The sequence below is a fragment of the Lytechinus variegatus genome, chromosome 8 (genome assembly GCF_018143015.1).
Source record: "Lytechinus variegatus isolate NC3 chromosome 8, Lvar_3.0, whole genome shotgun sequence".
Taxonomy (NCBI): Eukaryota; Metazoa; Echinodermata; class Echinoidea; order Temnopleuroida; family Toxopneustidae; genus Lytechinus; species Lytechinus variegatus.
In genome coordinates, this window is record NC_054747.1 from 6,248,147 (window position 1) to 6,264,228 (window position 16,082).

The window sequence follows — 16,082 nt, forward strand, 5'->3', positions numbered from 1 at the left end:
GGTGACACAATATTGAAAATATTGGACGACTAGAAGGGGAATTCCCGAAGTGTACGCACCACTCATCGCGCGCGCATGCAGTTTTCAATGGCAAATGCGCACTGTGTGTGGAACTGTGACTGCAGAGTGCAGTGATGAACAATTCCTATTAAATTTTTTCTACAGAGGCTGCAGTAAATCTCTAAATGCAGAGAAAACCAACAACTGTTAGGAAGTTTGGAGTTATATTTGCTTTAATTTCATTTTATCCTATAATAATTTGAATATATTTTAGAAATTGAGGCACAGGAAATACTATTTTTTTGCATGATAAATCGAGTGCGTAGCTTTAGGACCCCTTCTACATCGGGCGGCGAAATTAAGAAGTTTTCGAAAAACACGACGGGATTTTCGTATTAGTGAGTTTTGTGATATTTTCTACTTGGTTAATGATCTTTAGAATGTTTGCCACAAATTAGTGAAATATAATTTGTTGAAATATTAAAATTGGGACAGTTTTTATTGTTTGAAAACAAAGTGCGTAGCTTTAGGTCCCCCCCATCATACAGCAGAGTCAGAGTCTCAGGGCGGGAGGGTAAGTTAAAAATTATTTGCTAAAATTCTCTGTATGAATAATAATCATAATACTGGATGTCCCATTTTTCGGTCAATACAAGGAAATATAGGACTCGCTTTGCAAAATATTGGACTCGTCTTCGACTCGTCCAATATTTATGCAAAGCTCGTCCAATATTTCCTTGTATTAACCTCAAGGCCATCCAATATTATATAAATGTATATTACGACTGATGGCTGGGGATATTCAAAATGCAGGACCTAAAATAGATTTATGACATGGAGAAGAAAGTGGTTTTTCAAACAAATCGAGAACATATTGAGTGAGGAAAAACTTACTGAATGAAGGCTTAAATATAGATCATTACAGTCCATCGAATCGATATTACATTTAATGTGGATTATTGGTGGATCACTGGCAATTGATTTCATGGATAAGATCAACCTCTCCAGCCGAACATTTCGCATGCGTTGATATGTACACATCATATGCGATACCTTTGAACTCGTTTCCTTTTGTTTCTTTTGTTTACTCCTTATACACAAACGATATGCCTCTCGCACACGATGTGAGGGGCATTATGTTTTACATTCCCCAGAAATGGGGATTAGATTCAAATTCCGGGGGGACCACTTCCATTGATGAGTGGGTACCAGGCACGACCATGGGGTTTCGAAAAGTACCCTAAACATGCTAAACAAGGGAAGCAATTCTTTTCCAGATTATGAAAAGGCATCTCTTAACAAGTATTTGGCTTGTGAAACCCTACAAGTATTGAATATATATCCCTTATTTCAGCATTTTAAACATCGTTTTGACACCCTTATAACGTTACATAGGCCTATATACGTAACGTACCTGCCCACTCTGTCCCCCTTTACGGGTGGTCGCTACTGGTATCCATAAATCAATGGAAGTGGGCCCCCCGGGCGGCCTCTCGAGCTCTAGGAGGAGTCAAATGTGGCTTTGGAAAGTCGTCCTCAATCGGATAAATCGCTGTTACCATAGTAGCAACCAGAATTTTGCACACGAAACGCATATTGAATGTTTCCGTCGCAGATGCGAAACGAAAAAAAAATCTCATGTCACACAATTTGCATTGCAGGACTGAGTTTTACGACCATGATGACGGGCCCAAAAAGTCCCTTCCAAAGTCAACTACCGTTGTAAATAAGCGTCCGCGTCCTCAAACGAAAGGTCGGGATTATTATAACAGGGACGGATCCGGGACCGGGACGCGGCCAGGCCCCCTATTTTGGGGCAACCTGCAGAAAAAATGTCCTTTTTACTGACTTGAGAAAACGCTTTAAAACAAAAAGAAAAATAAGGAGTATTATACCCATATGCATATAGGCGGATCCAGGGGGCCTGAGGGGTCCGCCCCCCCCCCCCATTGGCGGAGCAAAAAATAGAAAAAGAAGGGAAAAGAGAAGAGAAGAAAAAAAAGAAACATAAAAAGAGGCGAAGACTAGAGAATGAAATAAGATGACGGAAGACTTGGAATATAATTTTATTTTTAATCTTTCATGTCTATTTTCGCTCGCGCTTCGCGCTCGCATTACTGTAGGTGATTTACATATCTTGCTCAATGTGGAGCTTAATATATCAAATTTTGAAGTCAATATTCAAAATATATTTCAGCTCGGACATAGAGCTTTCATTATTTTGTTTGATTTACAAATTGGTTTTCTTTTTTCTTTTAGTGCTCATGTTAAATGTCAGTTTAACATTTTCATGCTTGCGCTGTGCGCTCGCATTATTTTACTTGCCAAGTAAGCTACCTATTGCCTTTGCGTATTCCATAAGATTCTAAGAATATCCCTTTTCAGGTGTGATTGTCAACACAAAGGCCTATATCAGCTAGCGCTGCGCGCTCGCATTTTAATTGGTGAGTTACGTATATAACTCTATATTAATTCTTTAACAAACTACTTAATCTCCCTTTATGACAGTGTATCAACAATTTCGGCTCGCGATTTGCGCTCGCATTAATTGCTAAAAATATATCAAACCATGAATCCTATTCATGAATAGGGGGCCTACAAAAGTTCTTAAGAGTAAATGTTAAAGGGGAAGTTCACCCTGACAAAAAGTTTATTGTAAAAATAGCAGAAAAAATTAAAAAAAATATTGCCGAAGGTTTGAGAAAAATTCATCAAATAATTAAAAAGTTATTAGAATTTCAATTATTTGATTTGTGACGTCATATGCGAGCAGCATTCCTACATAGCGAATGGTAAAAAATCAATGAAATGTCATTTTCTTAGAAAATTGAAAATGGTTTTCACTGTACCTTTTTTATATCAATAGACCAATCATTTCACACCCGATCATGAATAGAAAACAAAATTAAGTCATCAGGAACCATACAAAATTTGAAATTCATGCATTTCATATTACATAACACATGGGGCAGCTGCTCGTTTATGACGTCACAAATCCAAAACTTTGAACTCTAATAACTTTCTTACTCTTTAACGGATTTTCCTCAAACCTTCACCAATATTTTTTACTATTTTTTCTGCTATTTTTACAACAAAGTTTTCTTCAGGGTGAACTTCCCCTTTAAGTATTCAGGCCTCAACGTAAACAATACTTTACGCTTTTATTCGGCTTATTAGATTAATGAATATGATAAATTTTTCATGAATTCCTAATAACTTTTTGTAAACAGGAATATCGATATTAGTTTCACATCGCACTTATGAAGATCGAGGAATAGGAAGAAAGTCATCATTTTCATCATTTTCATAAATTTATGATGACGAAATGTCCCTATAGGCCTAGAATATGTCCCGGTCAACAGGGACCTGGGAAGCGGGGGTGCTGGGGGTGCTGCGTGTATTATTTTCCATAGGCAGAACCCCCACGAAATCAGGTTCCCCCTGTATATTTTTTAATATGTTATAATGTACATAATTATCACATCCAAAAATCGCAAATCATTTACATAGTCTTTCACATATTCCAATAACATCGCTCCTATCATGCCTATAACGCGACTCATCACTTATAAAAAAAATTGAATGGTATACCATTGACTACCATTTATCATACACCATTGATATACCATTGGAATACCATTCGCACAGCACCCACCATACACCAATGGTATACCATTCAAGCCTCAATGGTATACCATTCAAACTAATTTAAATAATTCGGACGTTACTATTACCATATTCATGAGCACCATTTACCATTCATATACCATTGATCAAACACCATTCACCATTGATCTACCATATGGCCACTATAGACAGGTTTACCATTGACCACCATTCACCATTCAGCCACCATTCACTGGCCTACCATTTACCATTCAGCCACCATTCACTGGACACCATTGGCCTACCAATTACCTTACACCATTCACCATACACCATTCGCCTACCATTCAACATACACCATTCGTGTACCATTCACCATTCGTGTACCATTCACCATCCGCGTACCATTCATCATACACCATTCACTGTACACCATTCGCGTACCATTCACTGTACACCATTCGCCGTACACCATTCATGTACCATTCACTGCTCACCATACACCATTCAACTACCATTCGTCATACACCATTCGCGTACCATTCAAAGTACACCATTCGTGTACCATTCACCACTCACCATACACCATTCAACTACCATTCGTCGTACACCACACACCGTTCACCATTGATTGACCATTCACTTTACACCATTCTACCATACACCGTATACCATTGACCTACCATTTACAGTACACCATTGGCCTACCATACACCATTGAACTACTATTCACCATACACCATAGGCTTACCATACACCATTGGCTTACCATACACCGCACACCATTGACCTACCATTTACCATACAACACTGTCATACACACTATACTATTAGTCAACCATTCAAATAACACCATTGGTCATTCACTATAGACCACAAGTGTAAATTCAATGGTAGACCAATGGTTTACACTGAATGGTAGACAGTAGAACAACGATGTGCAATGTATAGTAGGCCAATAAAGTACAGTGAATGGTAGACCAATGGTGAACAGCATATCTCTGGGGTTAGTGGTAGGCTTAATAATTAAATATACACAAGAAAAAAAATGAAAACAGTTACTTATTTCAAGAACGTCAATAAAATGTTTTTACTATAAGAAGTTTAAGTACAGCATAAATGGCACAGAGTATTCACAAGTATAGACTTTATAATTAAAGCACATAAGTTATTAATATATATGACTTAGCTACTCGTTGATATCTATACTCTGTCAATCTTGTTATCTAAAAATAAACATGCATCAAGACAGAGTTTTATTAAAAAATTACAACAAATGAAGACTAACATTTCCAAGAATAAACCTGTTCTCTCATATTGCTTTTTACATGGATTGAGTACTTGGCAAAACCACTGTTCTGCATACAAACCTGATACTTGTAATACAATAAACTTGATGTTAAATCTTTTGTGTGTAATTGATTTCAACGACATTAATAAACATTTTTTTACTAATAAGTTCAAGTACAAAAGAGTATTGACAGGTATGGCATAAAAGCACCATATTATGAATACATGTGACTGTGCGACTCCACAAGAGATCAATGATTGCACTCCACATAAATATTATGTTAATCTTCCTATAAACATTTACATGTAAGACAGAGTTTGGACAACAAACTAATGAACACCAAATTTCGAAGATTAAACTCAAAATGTGTGATAGCCTTCACATGGCCAAATGAATAAAGGGTGCCACACCTAGAAGAAATGAAATATCCCCAAAAGGGGGGAAAATAGTACTCCCAAATTGGTCTCTTTTTTCTTTTCACCTAAAAAGATATATCAATGGCATGTTTCTACATAGAATTGTTAAAAGGTATTACCCGCCTACAGTAAGTATCCAGAATCCCGGATAACTTTCCTGTAGAAACAGACGCGATGCAGTTTATTGATAAATTGCATCGCGCAAAATACGGTTTCTCATAACCATCTCTCTGAGAGGTGGTTATTGCCATGTTAATCCGTTTTACTTTTCTGTAAAAACATGGGGCAAAATAGCATACGTGTCTGGCTTAAGTGCTTGAACCAAGAAGTGCGATTTCACAGTATACATATATTCTGGCCGTTTTTAATCTGTCCAGCTGATCGCGAAAAATGTGTACCTGCTACAATGAGTGAGATCTACCATGAATTTTGAAAATTTTCCTAACGAGATGCAATTTTCGATATACCAAAATGCAATGTGAGGTTATAGGTTGAATTTTCCGATTTCCGCCGTATTTGCGACGCGAAATGCAAATTAATGAGATTATAAGGTCTGTAGAAACAGGTTAGTTTAAGAATGATAAGGTTATTCGTGTCCGGAAAAGATAAACTGTTTTTAATGATTTACTGTAGAAACACGCCAAAAGTTTATCATAAATACAATAATGATACATTAAGAAATAAATAATATATCACAAATAGAAAGAAAATATAATGAAAATAGGGAAAGAAAATTATTCAATTTGGAACACTAAAAAACAGAAGAAAAATAGAGACCATTTTTGCAAAATATATAGAAAATGATATATACAAGATACCCACTTATTTCTTTTCTATTTTTGTTGTGTTGAATCAAATGAATAACTCAACTATGTGTGAGAAATAATATGATTATTGTCTTACACAGTAAATCAGTAGTCAATCATAATTTTTTACAACCGAGCTTGGACAAAACTTAAATTCATATAATACAAAAAATATATAAATTGTGATCTTGTATATTCATGAGGACTTGCAGAGAACAGTTTTACCAAAAAATAACAACTTTAATTCGTCAAAACTTCATTAATCCTCAACAAATTTTGATGAAATTTTCAGTGTTTTTTGTTTGTCTGATGTACACTTTGAATTATATCACATAGCTTTCAGTCTCGAGTACCTATAGCCCTTCAATTAAATTGGTTGGACGACCGGTTACATTTTACATATAACATAGTTATAAGGAGAATGAAGGGGACCATAGAAAGAAAGCATGACAAAAGGGGAGATTTTGGTAGGGAGAGAATGAATCAGAAAAGGATCATGCTGAAAATTTCATTAAAATCTGATAACAAAGTTATTGAATTTGAAATTTCACAACATTTTGGTAAAAAATTAACCCAATATACACATGATCGTCAGGAATATTTGTTAGGCTTATTGTATAAAATGAAATAATTATTTCATATTTTCATACATGTGTGTATGATATGTCCCAAGTATCATATCATTATTTCCAGCAATGCATATCTTCACATTAAAGGTCAAGTCCACCACAGAAAAGGTTTTTTTGAATCAACAGAGAAAATCAGGCAAGCATCATGCAAAATATTTCATCAAAATCGGATGCAAAATAAGAAAGTTATGACATTTTGAAATTTCGCCTATTTTTTACAAAATAGTTATATACACAATTTACCCACATGCATATGAGGGAATCGATGATGTCCCTCACTTTTTGTTTTGGTTTTCATTGTTTGAATTGTACAATATTTCAATTTTTACAGATTTGACAATAAAAAATAAAACTTTATTTCATAGGACAATGAGAAAATTATATTTCATATTCAAAAAACAAAGAAAAGTGAATGAGTGATGTCATCAGTTCCCTCATTTGCATACCGACTTGGATGTGCATGTAACTATTAAGTGAAAATGAGCGATACTTAAAAATGTCATACCTTTCTTATTTTTCATCCGATTTTTATGTTTGATTTTTCTCTTTTTAATCAAATCAACTCTTTTGTTAGGGTGGACATGTCTTTGAAATAAATTTTCACTCCATTTTTTATAGTTCTCAGAGGACAAAATGTAAATTAGCGCGACTTCTTGTAATAAAATACAAAAGAACAAGTGGGGATATGACATCAGCTGGTTTATAACGTCGTGGTCTAGTGGTTCTTTCTCTCACCTTTCAAACAGAGGTTCGTGAATTTGAGTCCTAGCCATAGTGTGTTTTCCTTCAGCCCGAAATTCATCCACACTGTGCATCACTAGACCCAGATGAAGTGAATGGGTACCCGGCAGGATTAATTCCTTGAAGCTGCAATAAGAAATACTGGATGAAAACAATGCAAAGGACAGTATATTAGCTAAGGGTTCAAAATATGAATGCTTGTCGTGTGTGTAAGCTTTCTTTAGAAGTTCATATATTTTTTATATATCGAGAAATTTGCAGTATAATCTACCATTCAATTGAATGATACCAATTAACAAATATCAACAAAACATTTTGTAAAATATAAATAAATTTATGTTTAACCATAGATGGGTAACCTATTATCTAATGGGAGGTTGCCCCAATGATGACAAATACCACAACAAATGAATACCTGGGGAAAGTGTCCACCCTTCCCCCCTCAGCCAACATACTGATTTTTTTTCTGGGGGGGTGTCACAAAAGACGTGTGCTCCTCTAAATAGGGATGACATTTGTCCTTTCTCAGGATTTTTTACCATTCCTGACAAGGTTTTTTTTTCAGCTATGCCACTGCAGGAATACAATCTGTTTTATCTCATGAAGCTTTGCAATTTTTTCTACTCAAAAAAATTCTTACACACCTACCTTTCATAAACTCCAATTGTTTCTTGTACACGGCACGTTTTCTGTGTTCAACACCCGTCGTGTCATTCCCAGATAAGGCTGGACCATCTAACTTATCATCCAGTGTATCCGTCGTCCAAACTTTGAAAATGAAATAAAATCAATTTGAGTGTTGTAAAATCTGCATGTATGTGCAGATACAAACAAAAATAGAATACTAATATAGTAATAGAAAAAGAATGATCTTAGAACTTTAATGTCAAAGATATTTTTCATGGATCTCTGATTACCAGCCCAGAATTCAGGATAAAAATAAGGAAATGTGATAGTATTCAGCGTAGTTCAGACAAGGCTGTATTATAACTGTCCATGCTTTATTCTAGTAATATCTATGTCATCTGAAATCAAATTTCTAGAGCAGCAATTTTCAAAAGGAGGGTAATCGATGACATAAATTCCAATTTTCTGGTATTGACAATCGCAGAAGCAGATCCAAGTGGGCACATTTGACCTGTGCCCCCACCTTGAGAGTAATAGTCGATGTGTTTGATAAAAATGTGGCTTTCTTACACAAGTGTCCCCCTTTTGTAGAGTCTATCGCAACGTGCACAAAGTCAATTGGCTTCCGGGTTTCGGAGCGTCGCGTGAATATGCATGAAATTGCAGAGTTTCGATAATTTTCGATCCAAAGCGGAGCGATCCGATCACAAACCAAGACCATTTACCGCGTACACAACGTGACCGGATATCGCTATCGATACTTCCGCACGCAGTCCAAAGGAATTATTTTTGGGACCATGTGGTAATGACGTGATCTGCGCGATTGACCAATCAGCGGTCTTCGAATCGCTTTGCGGAGACGATCTATCCATTGTACACAGTCTATGGACAATTGTTCGTTGTGCATGCAACTTCGAGCAAAACTCCCCACCAGAATTGTCTACACACATTTTGAGATCAATACACAATATGCCCACCACTTTTCAAAATATTGCGGATCGCTTGGATTCGCCGTCATGTTGATATGGACCGAAGTTATGCGATCAAAATATTTGCATGCGGCATGCTGGCAGTTTGATCGCCACATGTTAGCATGATTTGGTTGCTAACTTCAGTCCATATAAATATTACAGCAAATCCGAGCGATCCGCGAAGTGATGTCTACGGATTAGATCAACGACGTCGAGATCGCAGACTAAATACAGTCATTCCCAATATTTTGAAAAGCGTTGGGTATATTAACATCGAAATGTGACTGAGGGACCTGTCATGACATTTGGGAACAAGTTTTGGTGATGAGGTATGCTGGTAATCGGCCGGTGGAAAAACTGCATTAGCGCCAGTTTTCTCTGCATAATTCCTCGAAAAATTGAATAGGAATCGTTTGTCACTCCGTCCAGTCACAGTTCCACACACAAAGTGCACATTTTACACAAACCGAGACCATTTACCGCGTACACAACGTGACCGGATATCGCTATCGATACTTCCGCACGCAGTCCAAAGGAATTATTTTTGGGACCATGTGGTCATGACGTGATCTGCGCGATTGACCAATCAGCGGTCTTCGAATCGCTTTGCGGAGACGATCTATCCGTTGTACACAGTCTATGGACAATTGTTCGTTGTGCATGCAACTTCGAGCAAAACTCCCCACCAGAATTGTCTACACACATTTTGAGATCAATACACAATATGCCCACCACTTTTCACAATATTGCGGATCGCTTGGATTCGCCGTCATGTTGATATGGACCGAAGTTATGCGATCAAAATATTTGCATGCGGCATGCTGGCAGTTTGATCGCCACATGTTAGCATGATTTGGTTGCTAACTTCAGTCCATATAAATATTACAGCAAATCCGAGCGATCCGCGAAGTGATGTCTACGGATTAGATCAACGACGTCGAGATCGCAGACTAAATACAGTCATTCCCAATATTTTGAAAAGCGTTGGGTATATTAACATCGAAATGTGACTGAGGGACCTGTCATGACATTTGGGAACAAGTTTTGGTGATGAGGTATGCTGGTAATCGGCCGGTGCAAAACTGCATTAGCGCCAGTTTTCTCTGCATAATTCCTCGAAAAATTAAATAGGAATCGTTTGTCACTCCGTCCAGTCACAGTTCCACACACAAAGTGCACATTTTACCATTAAAATAGTATGTGCAATGAGTGGTGTGTACGGTGTAGCTAAGTTATAGGCCTGCGTAGCCTTTATCATTTTTTAAACTTTAGGACCCTTACCATGTTTCACCTCTATTTTATCTCATTTACCAACATCTATCAACAACAACAACAAATTATAGGCCTAATTTCAAAGCAATATTTGTCGGCAAGTTTTCAATTTCAGTGATTTAACGTTGTGCAGTAACGGTCTATTTCACATTATCACAATTAAAACTTTGACAGTCTTGACATTAGCATTAACAAATCATTCATTCATGAATTCAATGTATTCAGAGATGGTTTTTGTAAAACATTGACAATAAACATCAGGCAATATGAGCGAATTACTATTCAATGCTCGCCGAGCTAAACTCAGCAAATACAAAGCATAAACCATATAAGCACTCCCTATCGTCAAAGCCACGTCCCAGCCCGTAGAGCAGCGGCCAGCGCAAACGGGGCAGTGACGGTGGCAGTGCAGTGCCCGGGGGGGGGCACTCAGTATATAATGCATAGTGGGTATGTGCCGCGGAGGGGACCCCCATTTTTACACTCAAATTTCCGTTCCAAGGCATAGCATTTTTGCCTTGTTGAGAAAAAGAACAAAGAAAGCCGCTCCAAGGCATAGCATTTTCTTCTTATCGAGAAAAAAGAAGAGAGAAATCCGCTCCAAAGCATCGCATATTTTCGTTACGCCGCTCCGTTCGCATTGAATGAGCTGCAATTTTGGTGAAAAGCGGCCGCAGAGCTCCACCGGCGGAGGCCGCGCTATCTGCAATCATGCACGCATGACCGTTCCATAGGGATGCATACGCACTCACACGCAGGCGATCCGTTCCAAGGACCCCCGTTTTCACAAACATTTGTCGTTCCGAAGCCCGTTCCGAGGACCCTCCTTTTTACAATAAGCCCGCTCCAAGGCCCCCGTTTTTTGTATCGCCCGCGGCACACCCCCACCACTTTTTTGGTCGAGTGCCCCCCCCCGGGGTGCAGTGGTCGTGGCAGTACAACGACATCGAACATTTTGAGACAATTTGATAAATAAATCAAAGAAAATTGTTATAGAACTTACTGTTTAGCCTTCTACAAATGACTTTGAAGTCGCTGTCCGAATCTGACCCGTGTTCCTTTAGTTTTGGATGAATTATCGACGGACTTATCAACAGCAAAACGGTAGTACCGGTAGATCGAGTTTTCTTTTTCAAATATTGCACTTGGCGGTTAGACGTGCACGCGTGCGTGCGAGAACAACATGTATAATAGAGCTACCTGGCAAGCAGCCAAGCGGCCCCGCTATGCTAGCCAACGCATTATGGGGGGGATAAATTATGACCAAATCTGGAGGAGGGGGACTTCTTCGCCAAGATAAATACACATCCCGATATGGGTGGGGCGTGAATTAAACCAAATCAGGGGTGTCTTCTTTTTCCTCTCGATTGGTTCTGGGATGGAAACCATGATGGCGTGAGATCAATTTTTGCCACTGCTTGGATCTTGGAATCTATGAAAGAAAGTTTTCGATCCCTTCATATTTTTCCTTTTCTCTCTCTTCTTTCTTTTTGCATTGACGCCCAATGGCGACAATGCATTGTTCTTGTTCCATATTCCTATTCCGTAATCTTTGCATTGACGCCCAATGGCGACAATGCATTGTTCTTGTTCCATATTCCTATTCCGTAATCTTCTTCTTCTTCTTCTTCTTCTTCTTCTTCTTCTTCTTCCACCAAAATCCCATTTGTTTAACACATGGTTTTGTTAGCTCTACCCTGACTCTGTCCTTCATCCAAATTCAACCAAATTTGGTAGACATGTTGTCCAGCATCCCTAGTTGTGCCTCTCGTCTTCCAATTTCCAAAATCACTCATGCATGACCATCCAGGCGCCATTTTGTCAATTTCAAGTCCATTTGCATACCATTCTTCATTCTTTCATATCTCAGTTATCCTGCATGCTAAAGACTTCTAACAAATTGCTATAGATAGTCCAAGAGTTGCTCCGTCATCTGCGACGTATAACTTGACCTTCAAAATGCCATCTTCATGCCTTAAATTCAAATCCGAAATAGCCTTCCTTCAAAAACTTCATATTTATTAAAATGTAAAGTCAAAAAATCGTAAAATGGCCATAATTTTCTTGTTTTTATTCATTTCGAGCTCATATATTCAGGACTTGATAACAGTACCATATCATACATACTACTCAGTTTTCACGCATCACTGATTTTTCGTCATTGAAATAGCGCCCTCTAAAGTTTCAAAAACACTTATCTTTGAATGCTCCTCATTGCGTCATGCACGGCCAAACCCGTACCCTTTCTTGGATTTATGGTCTTCAAGATATGCCCTTTCATGCCATTTAAAAAAATATATACCTTACAACTGACGAAATATCTCAAAAATGCTCCCGAAAATCAGCAAAATACCCCAAAAGGCACTTTAATGCCAGCACAACTTCAACTTGCTCTTATTTCCTTATTATTGAAGCTTATTCTTTCTAACTTGGCAGATCTGAGTATTGATATATACTTCAACTGTTCGTTAATGTTTTGTAACAGAAACTAACAAATTGCTGACGTCAGCTTAAAATTATTGTGCAAAACCTTCATTTTTAATGTCTTTCTTTATATGGCATTTACTTCCGGTCTATTGCCTGCGCACAAATAAAAGTGGTATCAATGTCACCGCATTGGAATACTCTTTCCAGTGATACCAAATACGACATAGGTTACAACAGAAAATTTCAAGATAAGTCAATCTGAACACATGGTATACTGCTCACTATGCACACATTATCAACAACAGAATTGTACACAGTGTCTATTGCATTGATAAACTCAGTTCATGCATGCACATCGTTCTGATATGTACTTAACACTGGGTTACGTTAATGAATTGTCAGTGAATTTGTATGCTTATTTCTATTACTCTCTCTACGTCTTTATCTCTCTCTCTCTCTCTCTTTGTTCAGCGGCCACATGGTCTAAAAATGGACGAAATCTGTTTGACTCGAGAATGTAACTTCCTATGGAAGGCAAAATCTGCCAAAATCCAATTTGATTAACATGTAATTTTTGTTAGTCTTCGCCTGCCTCCGTTTCTCATCCAAATTAATTTTGATTTGATAGACATATTATCCATAATTAGTGACCATAACCTTTAGAAATAGCGCCCTCTCGTGCAAAGTCTTGAAATAGTTAAATTGCCATAACTTCCTTGTTTGAATTTATTTTGGTCTCATGTTTTCAGGGTTTGCCAATTGTATCATTTCACATACTCCAACTGTGTTTTATACATCAGTGACCATTCTTTAAAAAAATAGCGCCCTCTAATATTTTGAGAATGTATATCATCTACAGTTTTCTTTCTATCTCTTTCTGTTTCTTGCCCTCTATTAAATCAGAGGCGTCAATGCATGCACATCGTTCTGAAACGATTGCAGTTCTAGTCTTCTTCTTCTTCTTCTTCTTCCACCAAAATCCCATTTGTTTAACACATGGTTTTGTTAGCTCTACCCTGACTCCGTCCCTCATCCAAATTCATCCAAATTTGGTAGACATGTTGTCCAGCATCCCTAGTTGTGCCTCTCGTCTTCCATTTTCCAAAATCACTCATGCATGACCATCCAGGCGCCATTTTGTCAATTTCAAGTCCATTTGCATACCATTCTTCATTCTTTCATATCTCAATTATCCTGCATGCTACAGACTTCTAACAAATCGCTATAGATAGTCCAAGAGTTGCTCCATCATCTGCGACGTATAACTTGACCTTCAAAATGCCATCTTCATGCCTTAAATTCAAATCCGAAATAGCCTTCCTTCAAAAACTTCATATTTATTGAAATGTAATGTCTAAAAGTCGTAAAATGGCCGTAACTTTTGTGTTTTTATTCATTTTGCGCTCATTCTTTTAGAAATTGATCACGGTATCATAACATACATGCTACTAAGTTTTCACGCATCATTGATCTTCCGTCATTGAAATAGCGCCCTCTAAAGTTTCAAAAACGCTTACCTTTGAATGCCCCTCATTGCGTCATGCATGGCCAAACCCGTACCCTTTCTTGGATTTAGGGTCTTTAAGATATGCCCTTTCATGCCATTTAAAAAAATATATACCTTACAACTGACGAAATATCTCAAAAATGCTCCCGAAAATCAGCAAAATACCCAAAAATGCACTTTACTGCCAGCACAACTTCAACTTGCTCTTATTTCCTTATTATTGAAGCTTATTCTTTTTAACTTGGCAGATATGAGTATTGATATATACTTAAACAGTTCGTTAATGTTTTGTAACAGAAACTAACAAATTGCTGACGGTAGCTTAAAATTATTGTGCAAAACCTTCATTTTTAATGTCTTTCTTTATATGGCATTTACTTCCGGTCTATTGCTTCCACACAAATAAAAGTGGTATCAATGTCACCGCATTGGAATACTCTTTCCAGTGATACCAAATACGACATAGGTTACAACAGAAAATTTCAAGATAAGTCAATCTGAACACATGGTATACTGCTCACAATGCACACATTTTCAACAACCACGTATGGGCCGCCAATATGGTCTAAAAAATTTTACTCCGAGAATGTAACTTCCTATGGACAGCAAAATGTGCTAATATCCAATTTGATTAACATGTAATATTTGTTAGTCCTCCCCTGCCACCGTTCCTCATCAAAATTCATTCTAATTTGGTAGACATGTTATCCATAATTAGTGACCATAACTTTAGAAATAGCGCCCTCTATTGCAAAGTCTTAAAATAGTTGAATTGCCGTAACTTCCTTTGAATTTATTTTTGTCTCATATTTTCAGGGTTTGCCAATTGTATCATTTCACATAATCTAACTGTGTTTTACGCATCAGTGACCATTCCTTTAAGAAATAGCGCCCTCTAATATTTTGAGAATGTATATCATCTACAGTTTTCTTTCTATCTCTTTTTGTTTCTTGCCCTCTATTAAATCAGAGGCGTCAATGCATGCACATCGTTCTGAAACGATTGCAGTTCTAGTTTATTTTCGTTGTCTTTTTTCTTTTCTGTTTCTTTCTTTTCTTCTTTGCCTTTTTCTTTTCTTGTTTTTTTATATTTTTTTTACTCATTCCTCTTCCCTTTTCATTTGCTTTTGTTTTGATTGAAATTGAGATTTCATTCAGTATATTTCTTTTCTGTTACATTGTACTATATCCTGTATGGCGGAAGGGAATTTTGATAGGGGTGGGGGAGCAAGACAATATGGATAAATCATTTCAATCAAGTAATGACCGGCCTATAGAATAGCTCTCCTCTTTATGAACGCCGTCCGTGAGAAAGAATAATTAGGGCCTAAAAATAGAATTAGAATTTTGAAAATATCATTTGTAAAAAAAAGAGAGAGGAATAATTCATGATTGGAAGCAGCTATAGTAGCGTACAAATGGGTTCGGAGGGGGCTAAATTTGGACGTTGCAGACTGACCATATCAGGGTTTGTGGATGGGAATTTGATAGAGGTTGGGGGACCAAGACAACCAACAGTGAATTTATTTTGAGCAAAATATGGGGCATTGCAAGAAACTTGCAATCGAACGAAAATCAATTTCACACTCCAAAATCAATTGAAAGTCATACTTTTCATTGCAAACTTGCAACTGATTTATTGTTTCTTCCATCAAAAAATCCAAATTGATATGTTTTAGATAAAATTAATGTATATAACCTGTAAATTTGCATTTTCGGATTAATTGCAAATATCTTTTTGGAACACTCCAGATATAGTTCTTTTCATAAAAAGCGGCCATAAATAAGC